This window comes from Pseudochaenichthys georgianus, chromosome 3 (genome assembly GCF_902827115.2).
Source record: "Pseudochaenichthys georgianus chromosome 3, fPseGeo1.2, whole genome shotgun sequence".
Taxonomy (NCBI): Eukaryota; Metazoa; Chordata; class Actinopteri; order Perciformes; family Channichthyidae; genus Pseudochaenichthys; species Pseudochaenichthys georgianus.
This window is the reverse complement of record NC_047505.1, coordinates 24,578,945-24,594,914: the sequence shown is the minus strand read 5'-3', so window position 1 is coordinate 24,594,914 and position 15,970 is coordinate 24,578,945. Positions and strand designations below refer to the sequence as shown.

General features: G+C 38.2%; 1 protein-coding gene across 1 annotated transcript in view; it reads right to left on the bottom strand.

Annotated features, from left to right (window-relative positions):
• The window catches only part of glceb (glucuronic acid epimerase b), a 58,765-nt gene extending 44,866 nt beyond the window's left edge, over positions 1–13,899 (bottom strand). The window contains exon 1 of the mRNA XM_034107440.2: positions 13,736–13,899. The gene's annotated coding sequence lies outside the window, so the exon portion shown is untranslated. The remainder of the gene's footprint in view (positions 1–13,735) is intronic.
• Between the last annotated feature and the right edge of the window lie 2,071 nt (positions 13,900–15,970).

Here is a 15,970-nt window from a genome sequence, read left to right as displayed (position 1 = left end):
GCTTTACGTCTTTGTGCTTTTCCATATTTTTTCTAGTTTTTGTTCCTGGTTATATATATTGTTGTGCCGATTTTAATATGGCTTCGAAATGGCATGCAATAAATTCATACAGAACGAAGGTTAAGGAAAGTAGACTTAAAAAACTATAATGTATTTATTCAGAGCCAAAAATGGATGTGGGTCTATTTTGAAGTGGTGAACTTTCTAAACGAGCTATCGGAAGATTTTTAAAGAAACATATTGTAGTGCCAGTACAATTTTATCTTTAGAACTGACTGCATTTTACTCAGGTATTTTCGGTTTGGCTCGTCCTTGAAGTGAATCTCTGTATAGTTAACTAAACCGGGGGGTTCTTTTTGTGTTTACTTTTGGTCTGACCAAAAGATGAGTTTCAGCGTTATATATGTAAAACTGAAGCAACCTTTCTAGAGACGCTGTTTTTGCCGGAGTCCATGTTTCGCACATCTCTACAACAGAGGTGGTGAGTCCACTGTCAGTATGACTCATAGTCCCAATGGCCATGAATTAAAATACAGACATGTTTCTTTTAAATGCATAAAGAAAAGCAGAAAAACAAAACCCAACAAAAAGGTCTATTGTCAGAAACGCCAACAACCAAGGACAGAGTAGACGGCAAAGTTAAAGGTCCCATGTCATGGCCATTTCTACTGATCATATTTTCATTGTTGAGGTCTACTAGAATAGATATAAATTGTACAATTTTCCAAAATCACATTGGTTTCTCATACAGCGTCTCTGTATAGCATGTGAGTGTATTCACCAGGTATAGAGAACCGCAGTGACGCATCCTAAAACCCGGATGTAAACTCCTTCCGGTTCCTTCGTCAAAAACGCAATGCAATTTCTCCATAGGATTTTGGAAAATAGCTCGAAATAAGGTCTGTGGTTGACACACATTTAAGAGACGGATCACGTTTTGTTCAGCCGGATAATATCCACATGTCTACCCTACTTTTATAATTTTCGAAGCATAAATCTAGTCGCAAGAAGCAAAATGCTAACGTTATGCTATAAAGGAACTACAGCAGGGTCGCTGCTTCAACGTCACGCCAACATAAGATCCATATTCAAACATACAGATTGTAAATGGTACAAGTTGAAGTGTTTGTTTGAACAGTTTGCAGGAGGCAGGTACTTGCTTTCAAGCAGAACAGGGCAAACAAACTTAACGGGAGTGTTTTACGTGTTCGGTGTAATGACGTAAAACGGCCTGGACAACTTCTGTAGTCCTATTCAGCCACTTGTTAACAACCATCGTTTTTCAGACACGTAAACTCTTCAAAAATCACCAGCGGGGTCACTGCTGATGTATTTAATGTCATAGAACAAAACGTGATCTGTCTCTTCAATTTGTGTCAAACACAGACCTTATTTGGAGCTATATTCCAAAATCCTATGGAGACATTGCATTGCTTTTTATCGAAGGAACCGGACGTGGTAAAAATGCTAACTTACTTCCGGGTTTTAGGACGCGTCACTGTGGTTCTCTATTCACTCTCTGTCCTAAACGGCTTGTTGGAGCTCCTACCCCCCCTCCCTCCCTGTGAGCCCAGTGTGCTCTGATTGGTCGGGACGTTGCGAGGCTCGTTGCGAGGCTCATTGCTGCTCGCCGCTGTTGTAGAGTAGACGGCAAAGTTAAGTGTTTTTAACACTCAATTCCATTATGGAGGGGAATTGACAAACAAGCAAAAACACAGGAAGTCTATCGTGAGTGAGAGGCTTGTCAGTACAGGGCTCGACAGTAACGGTTGCCAGGTTGTCATTGGCAACCAGTTTTTAACAAAGAAATAAGGACAGCAAACAACTAAATGTGCACCCCAAAATAGATAAATGTTAATTATTTGTTGTATTAAGAGTGATATTTAATTATTGTTATGACCAGTCGGAACCTGATACTTAAGTTGCACGTGCATTGGTGTGATTACGGAGCCAGAAAGCAATGCATGTTTACTCGCGTGCGCGGTGTATTTGTTTTACAAAAAATGGCGAAGCAAATTAAGTTTGTTTGACTGTGGGGTAAGAAGTTTGGCCGACCCGTCAACATCTCAAACGAATGTTCAAAGTGATTCAACTGATAAAGCGCAAGGTGAACCCGAAAGAAAAGCAAAGAGGAAATGTGTAAAGTCTTGGGAGGCCAAATATATACATTCTGCTACGTTGTCCATTCACTTCCTGTAAAAGTTCCTTCAAAATAAGAGTCCCGATCCTATTACTACCAAAATAAAAGTGCAAAACGAAACTTTACCATAGGAGAATATTGGCATACAAATATAATCACTTCTATAAAAAGGTAACCCAGTTATTACAGCATTAATAATTAATATCTAATTCTGAACTGTGAATGGTTTTCATGTATTTAACATTAGAAAAGTATTAGTCTGGCCAATCCAAGACTTCAATGCTGAAGGGCCAGTGGATCTATGTTGGGGGTCAGCAAAAAGGTCAAGAAAACCCACATTTGAAAGGGAGACAACGGATGACCAAGAAACTAGTGACTTGCTCAATTCATTTGTGAGGGATCTGTGAAGAACATGACAACAGCTGCACTACTGGTATTTTGTATACCAGCAATTGAGGGTGGACAAGTTTACTACCACTTAAGTTTCAAATAATTGTGTTATTTACTTATTGTAAAGCATTTGAACATTCTTTTGTGTCACATGTTCATTATTAAGTTGATGTATAACTGTATAGTATCTTAATTATTTAAAATATAAGGTGACTATAAATGGCAACCGTATTTTCAGTTTTGGCAACCAAAAGCTGATGCCTGGTTGCCAGCCTGGCAACCACTTTTAAAAGTTAGTAGTGGTGCACGATAATTATCGGTCCGATATTAGGAATTATGACGTCATCCCGATAAAAGTATTATTTAGCCCCGATAATATAAAATATATTCTTTGGGTGAAAAAAAAGAAAAAAATACTGCGGTGTGGGTGGATTGGGATGAGGGGCGCTTGTTTTTCACTCGGCTCCTCCCGTTTTGCCAGTACTGTGGTATTAGTGGTTTAGGAAGAGGGGAGTTTTTCACAAATCCAGCGCTCCCTAACTCATGCCTGGCTGTGACAGGTTTCAAAGTTAGATAGTTCACTTGCTATTTGTATTAACAAATGCAATGCAGAAGTTCCACGAGGAGGGAAAAAGGCAATAAGTTATAATACTTCCAACCTGATTAGTCGCCTGAAACATCGCCATCGCTACGATGGTGTGTTAAAAGCGTACGAAGACGCCTGCGCTGCTAAACTAGCGGCGAATCCAAAGCCAGCTGCAAAGGCACCGGGGCTTTTACCTGTCGACGAGGCTTTTGAAAAAGGAAAATAAATATGGTCATTTTGAAGAGTCAAAACTGTTCTTGGCTTTGTTTTGTTCATAGTAGTAATTCTCATGTCATTTGCTCACTACTAATCTTTTTTTTACCACCAGGTGTGCAAAAACTACAGGTACATTTAATATATATATATATTATATTATTACCGGTTATCGGTATCGGTCTTGAGAAGCAGGAAGTTATCGGTATCGGTTTCAAAAAACCAATATCGTGCATCCCTAAATGTTAGCGTTGAGCCCTGCAGTATAACAAATAAGTCTTATGAACTTTGGTAGCAAAGAACATAAGCTAAGATTAAACACAGAGGCATCTATATTCCCTACCATTGAACAGACTCTTGTAAATCAGACTGCCGCTATATATGGTTGTTGCTAAGAACAGCACTACATTATTAGCTTAAATGTGTGATGTGTACGAATGGGGCATGACACTTTTCGTGAAACGTTATCTCATCTTTTAAATAACTGTAACCACATTATTCAAAAAAATAAAATGTATGTTGTTTAGGACATTTTACTTTGTTCTCCTCTCCGGGTAACATGCGTTTAGTTTTCGGCCTTTTTTTTCTTTGTGTCTTTATTGTAAAGCACTTTTGAACTGGGTTTTGAAAGGTTATATGATTAAAATGAGTTTAAATTGTATTATTAATAGGTTCTGGTAGTGACACTGACAGAAAGGACAGGAGGCAAAGGAACAAGCCCTTCACACATGATCATGAGCCAGCCAACCAGAGAGTCGTGTTCCCCGTAGAGTGTTACAACTCCTTGGGAAGCCTGTTTGGACCCATCAGATCTTAATCCTGGCTACTGTACATCCACGATACAAAATCAGTGTTAGACACAATTTTTCTGTAAGACTTGATCACTGAAAGCCAAAAAGTATGGAGAACAATGAGACAGCAGCATATGTCCATGGCTGTTGTCTGTGTGCCTGAGGGGCAACCAAGGCCATTCTTTTGTTGTAGGGGGCTGGTTGGTATTTAGTACAGAGGAGGGGTATAGAGGAACGTGCCTGGGGGAGGGTTATTGCTCCAAAGTATGCAGACATAAGCTGTCTGCGTGTTGCCTTTGAAGCAGGCCATGGTTGGCTGTACTTTGTGGGTCACAGTGCAAGGGTTTACAACAGCAGTGTCCCACAGAGAGCCTGGACTCATCCAACCCCTCAACGCACTGCCAAACTATAACACAGAATGAAAGCTGGAGAAACTAACAAAGCAGCCACTATGAAGTGCTTGTTGGGCTGTGAACTTTTGAGTCCTCAGAAAGAGGTAACTTCAAAACAATGAAGGTCTATTGATTGACTGAAGCCAAGCAGTTTATAAAGCATAACAATACCCGTCGACAATAGAAGAAGGTAAATTCATTGTGACGGATGCAGTGTTTGCAATCGTAAAGACACAGTGCCCTAAAAATAGGGAGAATCTGGGAGTGAACATTGCAGATACTGCAAGAGGCTGTCGACATAGTAGATACTGCAAGAGGCTGCCAACACTCGGCGAATCGCAGAAGAGAGAAAAAATGAGAGGAGAGAAACTAGAGAGACATTAAATGACAGCAAAGAAATAAACACACTGAGCTGAAATAAAACGAGTGCATATTAAAGTAAATAAAATATTTAGTTTAGTCCTTTCAGGAGGCGCAGGGGGGGCTGTCGGGGGGGCTAGGCGATGGCAGGTGAAAAACTGCAAACCCTGTGACATACCAACATAGGGGTAGACACTTTAACACGGACAGCTGCAATCCAATGTCAAGACCAGACTATGAGATATCAGCCGGAGAATCACCTGACCCAACAGATGAAAAGGCCACTTTTTGAGTTGCTCACAATTATCTCGGAAGGAAAAAATATTGTTAAATCTTGTCCTGGCATAAAACAATACAAATATGAACGTGAAACATCCTAGTTGAATGTTGAGTTTGTGTGAGATTATCCTCACCTGCTCAGTAACATCAATGTGTCCTACAGCATATTATCAAGCATAGGGAATACCTGGCTTCACTGCCTTAAACACAAAGCTCAGCCTGAGCAGCTTCAAGCAGCTACAGCAGTGGTGCACACAGAAAATGACTGCTTTCTGTAGGAGAGACATCAATGACATTTAGGCAAGCTTAAGGAGCAGTCTTCTATTCGTTTCCTTTGTTCATTAAAGGAAAGTTGACACAGAGCAGGTCCAAGCTAGGAGTGGTTTGGTGTCCACATTTTTAGCAGTAGAGCTACTCTTTAGAAAGTAAATGTTTTAACTATTTAACTTCAATCTATAAGACTGTTATATTTTACAGGTGTCATATTTTTGAAAAACACATGGTAGAAATGTGTTTCTTGCGGCTGAAGACATCCTATAGTTGACAATTGTCCTATCTGACTGGCTCTTTATAAAAATAGGAAACTCCCTGCACAGGTTATCAGATCTCAGGGGGAATGAAGAGGCCCAGATGGGTAAATCCACAGCTGGGAATAACATCCTATCTAACTAAAGGATCTCAGTGTAAAGTGGATATAAAACTAGCCTGTTCTATCAAAACCCAACAGCAACTCAGCAAGTGATTCAAGTAAATGACAGCAATAAAAGACCAACATACACAAGATGGCAGCTTTTACCTCTAAAATGCTAGATTGTGGGGTTTGATAGACAAAAAGAAGAAAATGGTTCATTTAAAGGGGATTTTCTGGTCAACTTCAGCAAGTAACAGAGCAACAGCAGAGCTGCCATCTGCAGGATCAGTCACAACTCACATCGGATAATCTCTCTTTGGCTACCAAGTATAGGCAAAATGGATAGTATATACAACATAATAGTAATATAATGTCTCTAAGGCATTTTCAGGAAATTTGATTGAGAAACAATAAAATAGTCTTTTTTTGGCTATAGTCATGTAAAAGAAGTACTTGACAAATCAAGCTACTTCATCACACTGATGCAAAAATCACCTGAAGCCATATGGCAATGAAGCAGTCCTGATCAGTAATTTGCAAGATTGCCAACAATGGTCTAATACAAAATACATTTAAGGGATAGCTAGATTAGTAAGAAAATAAAAAATAAAATCTGTACCGGCTTAAATTCCCAATCGTCTCATGGTATTGTATTTTTGCCAAATCCTATTCTATCCTGCCTCCCAAACATTTCAGTAAACCTACAATGATAATAATTTGGCATCTTTACCCCTTTTTCTGCTGCTGGTAGGAAACAGATGGGAAAGCCTCGAGTGTGAGAAAAGACTGAGCTTTATGCAGACCTTTAGAGCTAAATTATAATGATAAACACACTCCAAAAATAGGTCTTGTAAACATGGATTAAAATAAATGTTACATTTGCTTTGCATAAATACATGAGGAGCATAATTGTTGCATCATCCAAAATGTATAATATTCACCAATAAAGAGTTTAAGGCAGAATTTAAAATATTCTGAGTCTTACTAAATAAATAAGTAAGTAATAGCTACCTGATTACCAAGGACGACCACATTATCTGTTGGCTTAAGCAGGGATGGATTCATACTGAAGCTGTGTTGACTAGGGCTGCAACAAACGACTAATTTGATAGTCGATTCATCTATCGATTAATGAAACGACTAATCGACTATTCGGACTATTACGCCTTGCACAATTTCTCAAGCGCTCTTATTTAGCCATCAACTTTTAGATTTAGCTTGAGGTTGTTTTAGGCATGTGGAAACTAACAATGAAGACAATAAAGATGAATACTTGATTAAAAAATACATATTATTAAATTAACTAAACAAATTGTTTACAAAATGAACATTGCTTTTCATTTAAATTAAATAAATAATATTTCACATCAAAAGAAACAAGTGTTTTAGCAAATAATAAATAATGTGATAACAGAACTGTAAACAGAATAGCTGAAACTTTAACAAACTAAATAACTCGGTTACCTCTAATCATTAACCCATGTTTGTATAATGGAGTTAACTCTGTGTGTTGCTGCTAGCATACATAACACCTGACGAGGAAACGTTACTCGTGGACGGGGCTACAGAGCTGCTAGAAAGACAGTCGAACCCGGTGCATTTCTCCGTCTGGATGTGGAGCACTTTGCTAAATGTTTAGATAAATTGCTCGTGTTACCGCCCTTACATGCTAAACTCTTATTGCACTTTTGGCAACGAGCATCGAGACGGGTAAAGTTTAACAACACCTCCGAGCGGCGTTCTCTCCGCCATCTCCGCAGTGTGCTGCTGCATGTAGCAGCCGCGTGTGTGTAAACTGCCCCGCCCCCTCCCACACAGACCAGGGAGAGAGATCTCGTCTGATCGAAAATACATCATAGACGCATTTGTTTGTCTTTTTGCATATTAGAAACGAGCTGGCCACACTAAGACTGTGATATAATGTTTTTGTATCAATAATACACGACATATATTTTTTAAATGTCCCCAGTACCAATAACGTTGTAGCTTAACGGCGCGTAAAACGCACGTGATGACGTCACCAACGAATCGACGACTGAATTAGTTGGCAACTAATTTGGTAATCGATTTTAATCGATTAAGTCGATTAGTTGTTGCACCCCTAGTGTTGACCCCCTCTCATCAGATGCTGCTCAGAAGACCATGCAGGGACAAGTACCACAAAGTGACCAATGCTTTGGGAATTCAAGCTGGTAGGTAGAAGACGTCATGCTCATATTCAAATATGTATTCAAGCCTGTACTTAGATCTTTATGCGTTTGGTTCTTGTTGCATAAGACATGTTTAGACTTGGTAAAATGCTTAGGCATTACAGTATAATAATAGGGACTGCTGTATTTGTAGACATTCAGAGAGCATATGAAGTAGCAATGGTCTCAAGTGTTTAAACTAGTAACAGTGCACACGGCAAAGGATTGGGCATGCTACAAGTTGCATGTCTGGTTTATATTTTACAATACAAGTAGCACAGAAAGGGGATACAAAATAAGTTCAATATAAAACCCTGCTACCATTTGTCTACTCCTCTCTGTCCTGTACTCCTCGACTTTTTTTTTTTTTTTTTATAAATGGACCACACATTTGAAACAAGAAGAGAGAACTTCAGCCACAAGGCCACTTGACCGTTTCATGCAGTGTGGTGAAATGTGCTGATTAAGGGCACTCACCAGAGAACAGACGGAAATGGCTTTGGAAGGACATATATCAACGATAAATCAAAGCACAGAGACATAAAGCAGCACTCTGGCAAGTTCAGCAGATAACACTACATAGGGCCCTATGTTTATTATTTTCTGGAGGTGATAAACTGAATGGGGAATCACAGGTTCAAGACGAGAACTGTGATATGTAATACCACAGAATCATGAGGATTCGGTTTACATGTTGTAAGTCGAATTTGCCATTAAAAGACACCCAACAAACAGCAAGCTCAGGAATCAGAGCTGCACACAGGGCTGTTTCTATATGACCACACACATGATTATATGTGAAAGCATGCACATAAAAGGTGTGATGGTGTGATGAAGCCATTGTCAGAGGAGCCATCTTCAGCTGTTATATGGGGGACTAGGTGTGACAAAACTGAAGTACAAGTGTCTTCCAACACCAACACACAGCTCATCACAATAGGCAGTGACATTCTAATATAATAAAGTATTCCAGAGCAGAACTTTAAAGTGAAACTAGATAAAACAACCGACACGCTGCTTTCTGCCGGAGTTCTGAAAAGATACATTTTGCACCACAGTAGGAAATGGCCTTAATAGATCTTAAAGGGGCGGGCAGAGCTGTTGATCAATACCAGTGACTAAAGGATCACTTTGCAGGTGCCAAGATGTATGGATTCAAAGCTCTTTGTTTGGGTCCAAAATAAATAGGTTGCTGGTATTCCAAGTTTAATTCAGAATCTTCTTCTAATAGAGTATTGTACTAACTATGCAATAGTGTTCAAATGTATTCTGCATTTGAACACTATTCTGCTTTTCTCCGTGTTCCTATCAACTCTGTGCTCAGATTAGCTGACAGCCTAATTAGCAAGCTGTCAACTTCTGCCAGTGTTATTGCAATCTGCCACCACTCAGAAAGAGTACAAATACACACTCTATGGAACAGGGTTTTATAGCTAATTTGTTGGAAGCCTGATAGATCGGAAGGCCGAGCAATGAAACCATCCTCAAAGTTCGTATTCTTCTTTCTGTTAATTGAGATTTATTTTGAATTCAGTATTATATAAACCTGGTCTACAGATATTTCGCCTTGTACAATCTAGTGCATCAGTTCATTTTAAGCAGCTTTAGTCAGTAAGTAGTTTAAAGCAGTAATTTGCCAAAACCAACCTCCAAAAAACAAACCAGGGGAAAGCAAAGGGTTAAATTAGTTAAAACATGTATTTTGAAACTGCTATAGCACCATACTCGTATTAAATGAACCTCAGAAAATGAATGTCAAATGATTTACTGTATTAAACAAATGACATAACTAAACTAAAAGAAACAAATTATCTATGGTGATGTAAAACAGTTTGACGGTACGATGAACACACTTCATGGTTAAAGTAAAATGTTACATTAATTGTATCTTTATCATGTAATTACCCGCCTGGATAAAAAAAAAAACACTCATCATAAACACAGTGTAACTAGCATGTAAATATGAAAACTAAATCCAGACAGAAGCTGCTCATTAAGATGATTGTACCCTTCCCAGTCACTGACACAATTCATCAATTCATCAATGCTAAATGTCTCGATGGAAAACATATTAATATCCCCAAGGAATTTGAAGAGTTCAACCTAAATATATGAAAACGAATTTCTTATTCATACAATTAAAACAACCGCTCTTCGCTTCCGTCTCTAAAATATGTCTTCACTTCACTTTCCACCAGGGGAAAAAACCTTGCATCCGCTTCACTCCATTGCTTTTCTGGTTCATGCAGATCATGTTCAGAGCATCAAATGAAATCAGACGGCACCCAGCAGCGTATTTTAGAAATGGTAACCAGGCCGGCTGCCACCGATCGCTGTTGGTTGCCAAAGTTCAGTTGACAAAATGGCTGCCATTAAGTCATTGATTATGACTGGAGAAAAAATAGGTCTGGATAATCACACCACATATAACCAGTTAACTGAAGCCCCTAAAACCAAGTAGAAATACAAAAATCATCAGACGGTATTGCTCAATATTTACAAGAAGGAACTTTTGTACTGCAGTTATTAACCCTAGAGTTAAATGGTGCATTTCAGTATGAGGAATAATTTCCTACTGCACGGCTTGATGTGGTACGCAAAGTGAAACTTTAACTAAATATATTGTTTCTGAATTAGCAAAAGCCTAATTTTCAGTATTCTAATTGCAATGTTGTTAAGTGTGTTGACAACTGTCCTCTCAGCTTCTGATTTATTTAAGTATTGTTACTTTTCAAGCTTTAGGTTCATTTGGGTGGAGCAGCCTCTGCGCTGATACTATGATTACTGCTGACCCCAAACATACTATTTTGAAAGTTTTTTTTTTTTTAACCAACAGAAGGTGTATAAACCAGAATATATGTAATGCTTGATGTTCTCCAAATGCGGACAAAGTTAGTCTTGACCCCTGCCAGACACTTACATGCTAAACAAACTCAGCGACTAAGCAAACACACAGCTGGGTAATGGGGTTAAGCAAAAACTGATTAGTGTTAGGGAAATAATTGTCCTAGACTCCTAGATATGACGTCTGTTATCTCCTTTAAGGAGATAGGCTGCTTCAGCCATAATGTTGTTGTTCCCATTCTATGACCGGGCAACCCTAGGTCACAGATGGTTGTGGGTACACTGGGACACTTCCTTCTCTGTGTTTGTCAACTCCAAGGTGTGAAATCTTCGAGGCCATAAGTGTCAGACGCAAGTAACTCAGTGTTCCCAACTGTTTAGGCTATCTTCTCAAATATGTTGATTACTCTCTGTGAAACCAGTTAAATGGGCTAACGAGAGAGAGGCGCTCCAGAATTGACGTGGCAACTCTACCGTGAAGTCAGAACCTCTGGCTCTTGGACTTGTGATGTGAATTCTCCGGCCGAAGCTCCAAATAAACCATTTGACATCAAAGCTCCTGCTCTTCCCATGTCTCTTTCCTGAGTCGGTGACTCCCACTGCATTGCTACACAGAGGTTTCCCTTACAATTAGAAGTCCAACACAGTTCAGATATGTAATCAGACTATGGCATACATTACAATTTCAAAAGTCAGAGTATAAAGTGAACTGATTAATATCAAGTAAATAGTGTGCATATGGGCTACACATACGAATGGATGTAGGAGAAAAGACGTAGGCATTTCAATTAGTGTAACCTTCAAACAAGTTTCAGCTGGCTCTTGAGCGAAATATGAACTATTTAAGGTATTTGACAGTCAGCCACAGTAATACAAAACGACTTGGTATAAGCCTGTGGTGCAGTTTGACATATAAAATCATAGCAGTTTGCACAAAGACCTAATGTGCAACATATATCATTACAATTTGAAATCTCGGCCTAAACCAGCCATAAAAAAGTACCTCTTTAGACATTTACCTTTTTGATAGAAGAGATATATGGGACAATACAATACGGAGAAGTTCACAGATTCAGAGATCACACTGAGCAAGTGCAGCAGACGTAAAAAGCACTGCAACTAAAACAAATGAAATAACTCTCCTCTAGTATACCATGATTATTGCAATCATATTATTTTAGAATATATATATATATAACATGAGAAATGTTTTATCAGATCTCTTCAATACACAGTCGAGCTTATTTACAATGACGAATATTTGTTCTATTGTAAACTGTCCCCCTCACAAACCAATCATAACAACAACAACATCAAAAGGGATCATTATCAAAACTGTTCGTGTTTAATGTGCTAATGTTTGAAAAACTCCAATCAGCCGATATTTGATGTATAATATAATAGAGTCTGTTTAAGTTTATAATGATCTCACTTCTGTCACAAGTTAGAAGCAAACCGTTTTTTTTGCAGCTATAGCTTTTTCCTCTTTTCCTACCCCAGCATTAGACTGACATAACGAAGGTGCACCATTAGTGCCAGAAGAGCTCCTTCCTCCCACTGGCTTTTAGTGTTCAATGCTTTTCTCGCCGCTCACACTGACAAGGGATTATTACCATATACCTCAAACTCAGTGCACTCTTTATATTCCTATTAAAGCTATTTTTAAAAAAAAACAGCTGTGTTTTCCTTTCATTTCAAATAAATACTATATACCATTACATCTTCCATTAGGTTAATTAATTGCTTGTTATTCGGAACATTGTAATCCTAATCCACAGTCATTAACACATTACACCTGTATTTGAACAATCTACATAAATATAGTACTTTTAAGCAAACAGTATTGTTATTAAACCACGTATATCAAGCACAAAAACAACACTACCAATAGGAATATAGCTCTCATGTTATGTTCTTTGGTATGCATTGCAAAATGGTAACGAAACTCAACGTCAATATGTTTTAAATAGCCTAATGTCAACTAAATGGGATACTAAACGATGCACTTTGTTAACAGCTGTGTCGTTAATACCTAAACATAAAGGGATTAGTCTGCAAAGGTCTAGTGTGGATAGACAATGCAAAGTGTATGCAGTCGTTGTTCTTAAAAAGTAAATGGAGGGTCATTGCATCTATGATTGCTGCAATTCCAAAAACACAATTGCACAAAAGTGGTCTTCAACCTAATAACAGGACAGCTACAGTAGTGCGTGGCACAACGATCTTACAATGGTGGAGAAGTTACTGCACATTAGAAAGAGATACATCTTTCTTTTTTCCACCGATGAGTATCTGAGTAAACCAGCAATGGAAAGTAGCTATTCTGTTGAAACGGCTCACGTCATGAGTTGAAAATAAATCTTTACTGAAAATCAACAGCATTTAAAACCCAAAGATATCTGGACGTTAGCTAACCGGTGACAGAAGTTAAGTTTTTCAGTTTCTGTTCTGGTCCATTCATTAAAGAAAAGGCTTGTCATGACTTCTTCGCGTAGCCACATCCTCACAACCTGTCCAGCATGACAGTAATGCAGTAAAAGGTGATACTTTTGGTGATGAGCTGGAAGGAAAACCTAGCCAGCTAGCTAGTGAGCCAGCCAACAGCATACTTTATACTAAGCAGATGTATCGTTAGCATACAAGCTAACAGAGGTATTGCATTCCAGAGACAAGTCAACACAGAGCTTTGAAGTTCCTGCATTCCCTCTCCGGTTCCGTTATGAAGCCGACAAGCTTGAGGTTGTATTAGACGTTTATCGGTTAAGTGCTTCACAAAAATAACATGTGACAGAATAGGAAACACACGACTGGTGCGGTTTAAATGTTCGCTGATGTTAAACTGTGAACATATCAGCTAGCAGCACTGCATACAAGTGTCTGGACAGAGGGAGCCAACAAGACTTAACATTAGCAACCTTACCTGCAGAATAAAAGCTGTTTTACAGAGCGGGAGATTGTTCAGGGGACACCAGAGGTAGTTGTTTTCGGTTGGTCGGTGAGTTTAAAAGAGTCCTGTGTTACCTCAGGCTGAATCAACTAAAGAGACTGGCTGAGTGTGCTGCCTCCCAGCCACAACAGCGACTGAATACAGCTCAGGGTCTGCTTCTCAGTGGAAGCATATGCAGTATCGCGATATAGGACGAGAGCTTGGAGATATGTACGAACCAATCAAATGTGTCGAATGGAGCCAAGTATTTGTTTTATTTGTGCCATGGTTGTTGCTCTGTGGAAAAGGCTGAATATACAATTCAAGTAAATAAAACAAATTCAAACTTTGATTACAGATCTTCAGTTGAGAAATGATATGTTTTTGTTTGCTTGGCTTTGCTGCTCTTGATTTGAGTGTCATTCTGTTGTTGGTTCTGTTTTTGTAAGAACAATGAGGGCCAATGATAAAAATCCTTGGCCAATAGGGCGGATTTTCCTTCTTATTGTGATTATAAAGAAATGCATGGATAATAATTAACCCATATGATTTGAACCAGCTGGTAACCAGCCCATATTCTCCTTTGCTTTTATTCTATCTAACCGATTCCTCTGTGTAACCCTGACAAATAATGCAAAAAATAAAAGCTCTTGTCTGATGTTATTGTTAAAAATGCAGGCAGTGTGCTGCAGTGTTTTTTGAGTGGAATGAGGAAACACTGCTGAAATGTGTTACATAAAGTGCAATTTCAAGCTTTCTTTGAGCTGTAATGTATTTTTCATGAGTAGATTTTAAAGATATTGCCCTCCTAATGCTGATGTGAAATCTTATGAAATACACCGTGAAAAATAATAAAAGTAGAGGATATTATCACAGGCAAACTGAACTTAGGGTGGGGCATTTGCCTGATGCAAGACAGCAACATCTCTCTTTGAAAAGTGGTGCACTTTCACTGTCATGTAGGCCTATAGAGGACTGGTTGTCGTGGAAGCTGTAGATATTGTCGAGGATTCTCATTTAAAAAGTAGAGATTCACCACATTGGTGTTCTGTTACAGTAGCAATAGTTAAAAGTAAATGTTGCATGTATTTTTGAGAACTTTTTTTCTGTTAAATATGTGCTACAAAAGAAATGTCTGACATTCCTTTATTCACAACTTTCTTAACCCTTAGATGCATAAGTGGGTCTTTTTTGACCCGGTGAGGTGGTTTTCTTAGAGTATCTTTGGAATTATCATTTTATTTTCCAGCTATTCCGCAAAAAACATGTTTTGGATGTCATGCCATTCAAATTTTAAATTTAATACATTTTTAGAAATTGTAGTTTTTGTATTACTAAAAGCTTCCATTAGTGGGCCTTTTTTGACCCGGTGAAGTGGTATTCTTGAAGTATCTTTGTAACTAAAAATGTTTATCATTTCATATTCCAGCTATTCCTCAAAAAACATGTTTTGGATATCATGCCATTCAAATTTGTAATTTAAATTGTATACATTTTAAGAAATTGTAGTTTTTGTATTATTACCCCCAAGCCATAAGTCGGTCAAAAATGACCCACATGCATTTTCTATGGAATTTCGTTTTTTTTTCAAAATGTAATTTTTTTTTCTAAAATTAGAATGTAATATAAAATATTTCTAGTGTGAACCAAAATATAATACTAAATATTATACAAGTGATTTTTCTTAACCAAAATGACAAAAATGGCATAAAACACATTATTCGAATACGGGTCCTTTTTGACCCACTTATGGAAGAGTAGGGTCCAGTCACTCGTGCATCTCAGGGTTAAAACTTAATAAACTTCTTCAAAGCTAGGAGAACTTGTGTTACATTAAGGTTAAAGTCAGATCTAAGATATTGTCTAGATTAACCATATTGTAGTGTGGCTCTATTGATGCCCGACCACATTGTTAGCATTTAGATATGACATGTAAAACCTTAGAGAGCAGAAAGGTTGTTTTGTTCTTTAAAGTCAGGTACATGTATGAACTCCGATATCATTAAAGTTTATATTATGTTGACTGGGTTGTTTGTGCGGAAATTGTCTTTAATATTTTCCTCAAGCATTGTGTGAAAATAACTGTGGAATTAAATGTTATGTAGAGCTTTATTTTCAGTGTCAAGGATTGTGCACTTAAAATGAACAACTTACATTGGGACTGTGTATGTTTAATGAGAGCTTTTTTTTTTTAATGTTTACAAGGAACCAAAGCCACTGGAAAGTTAT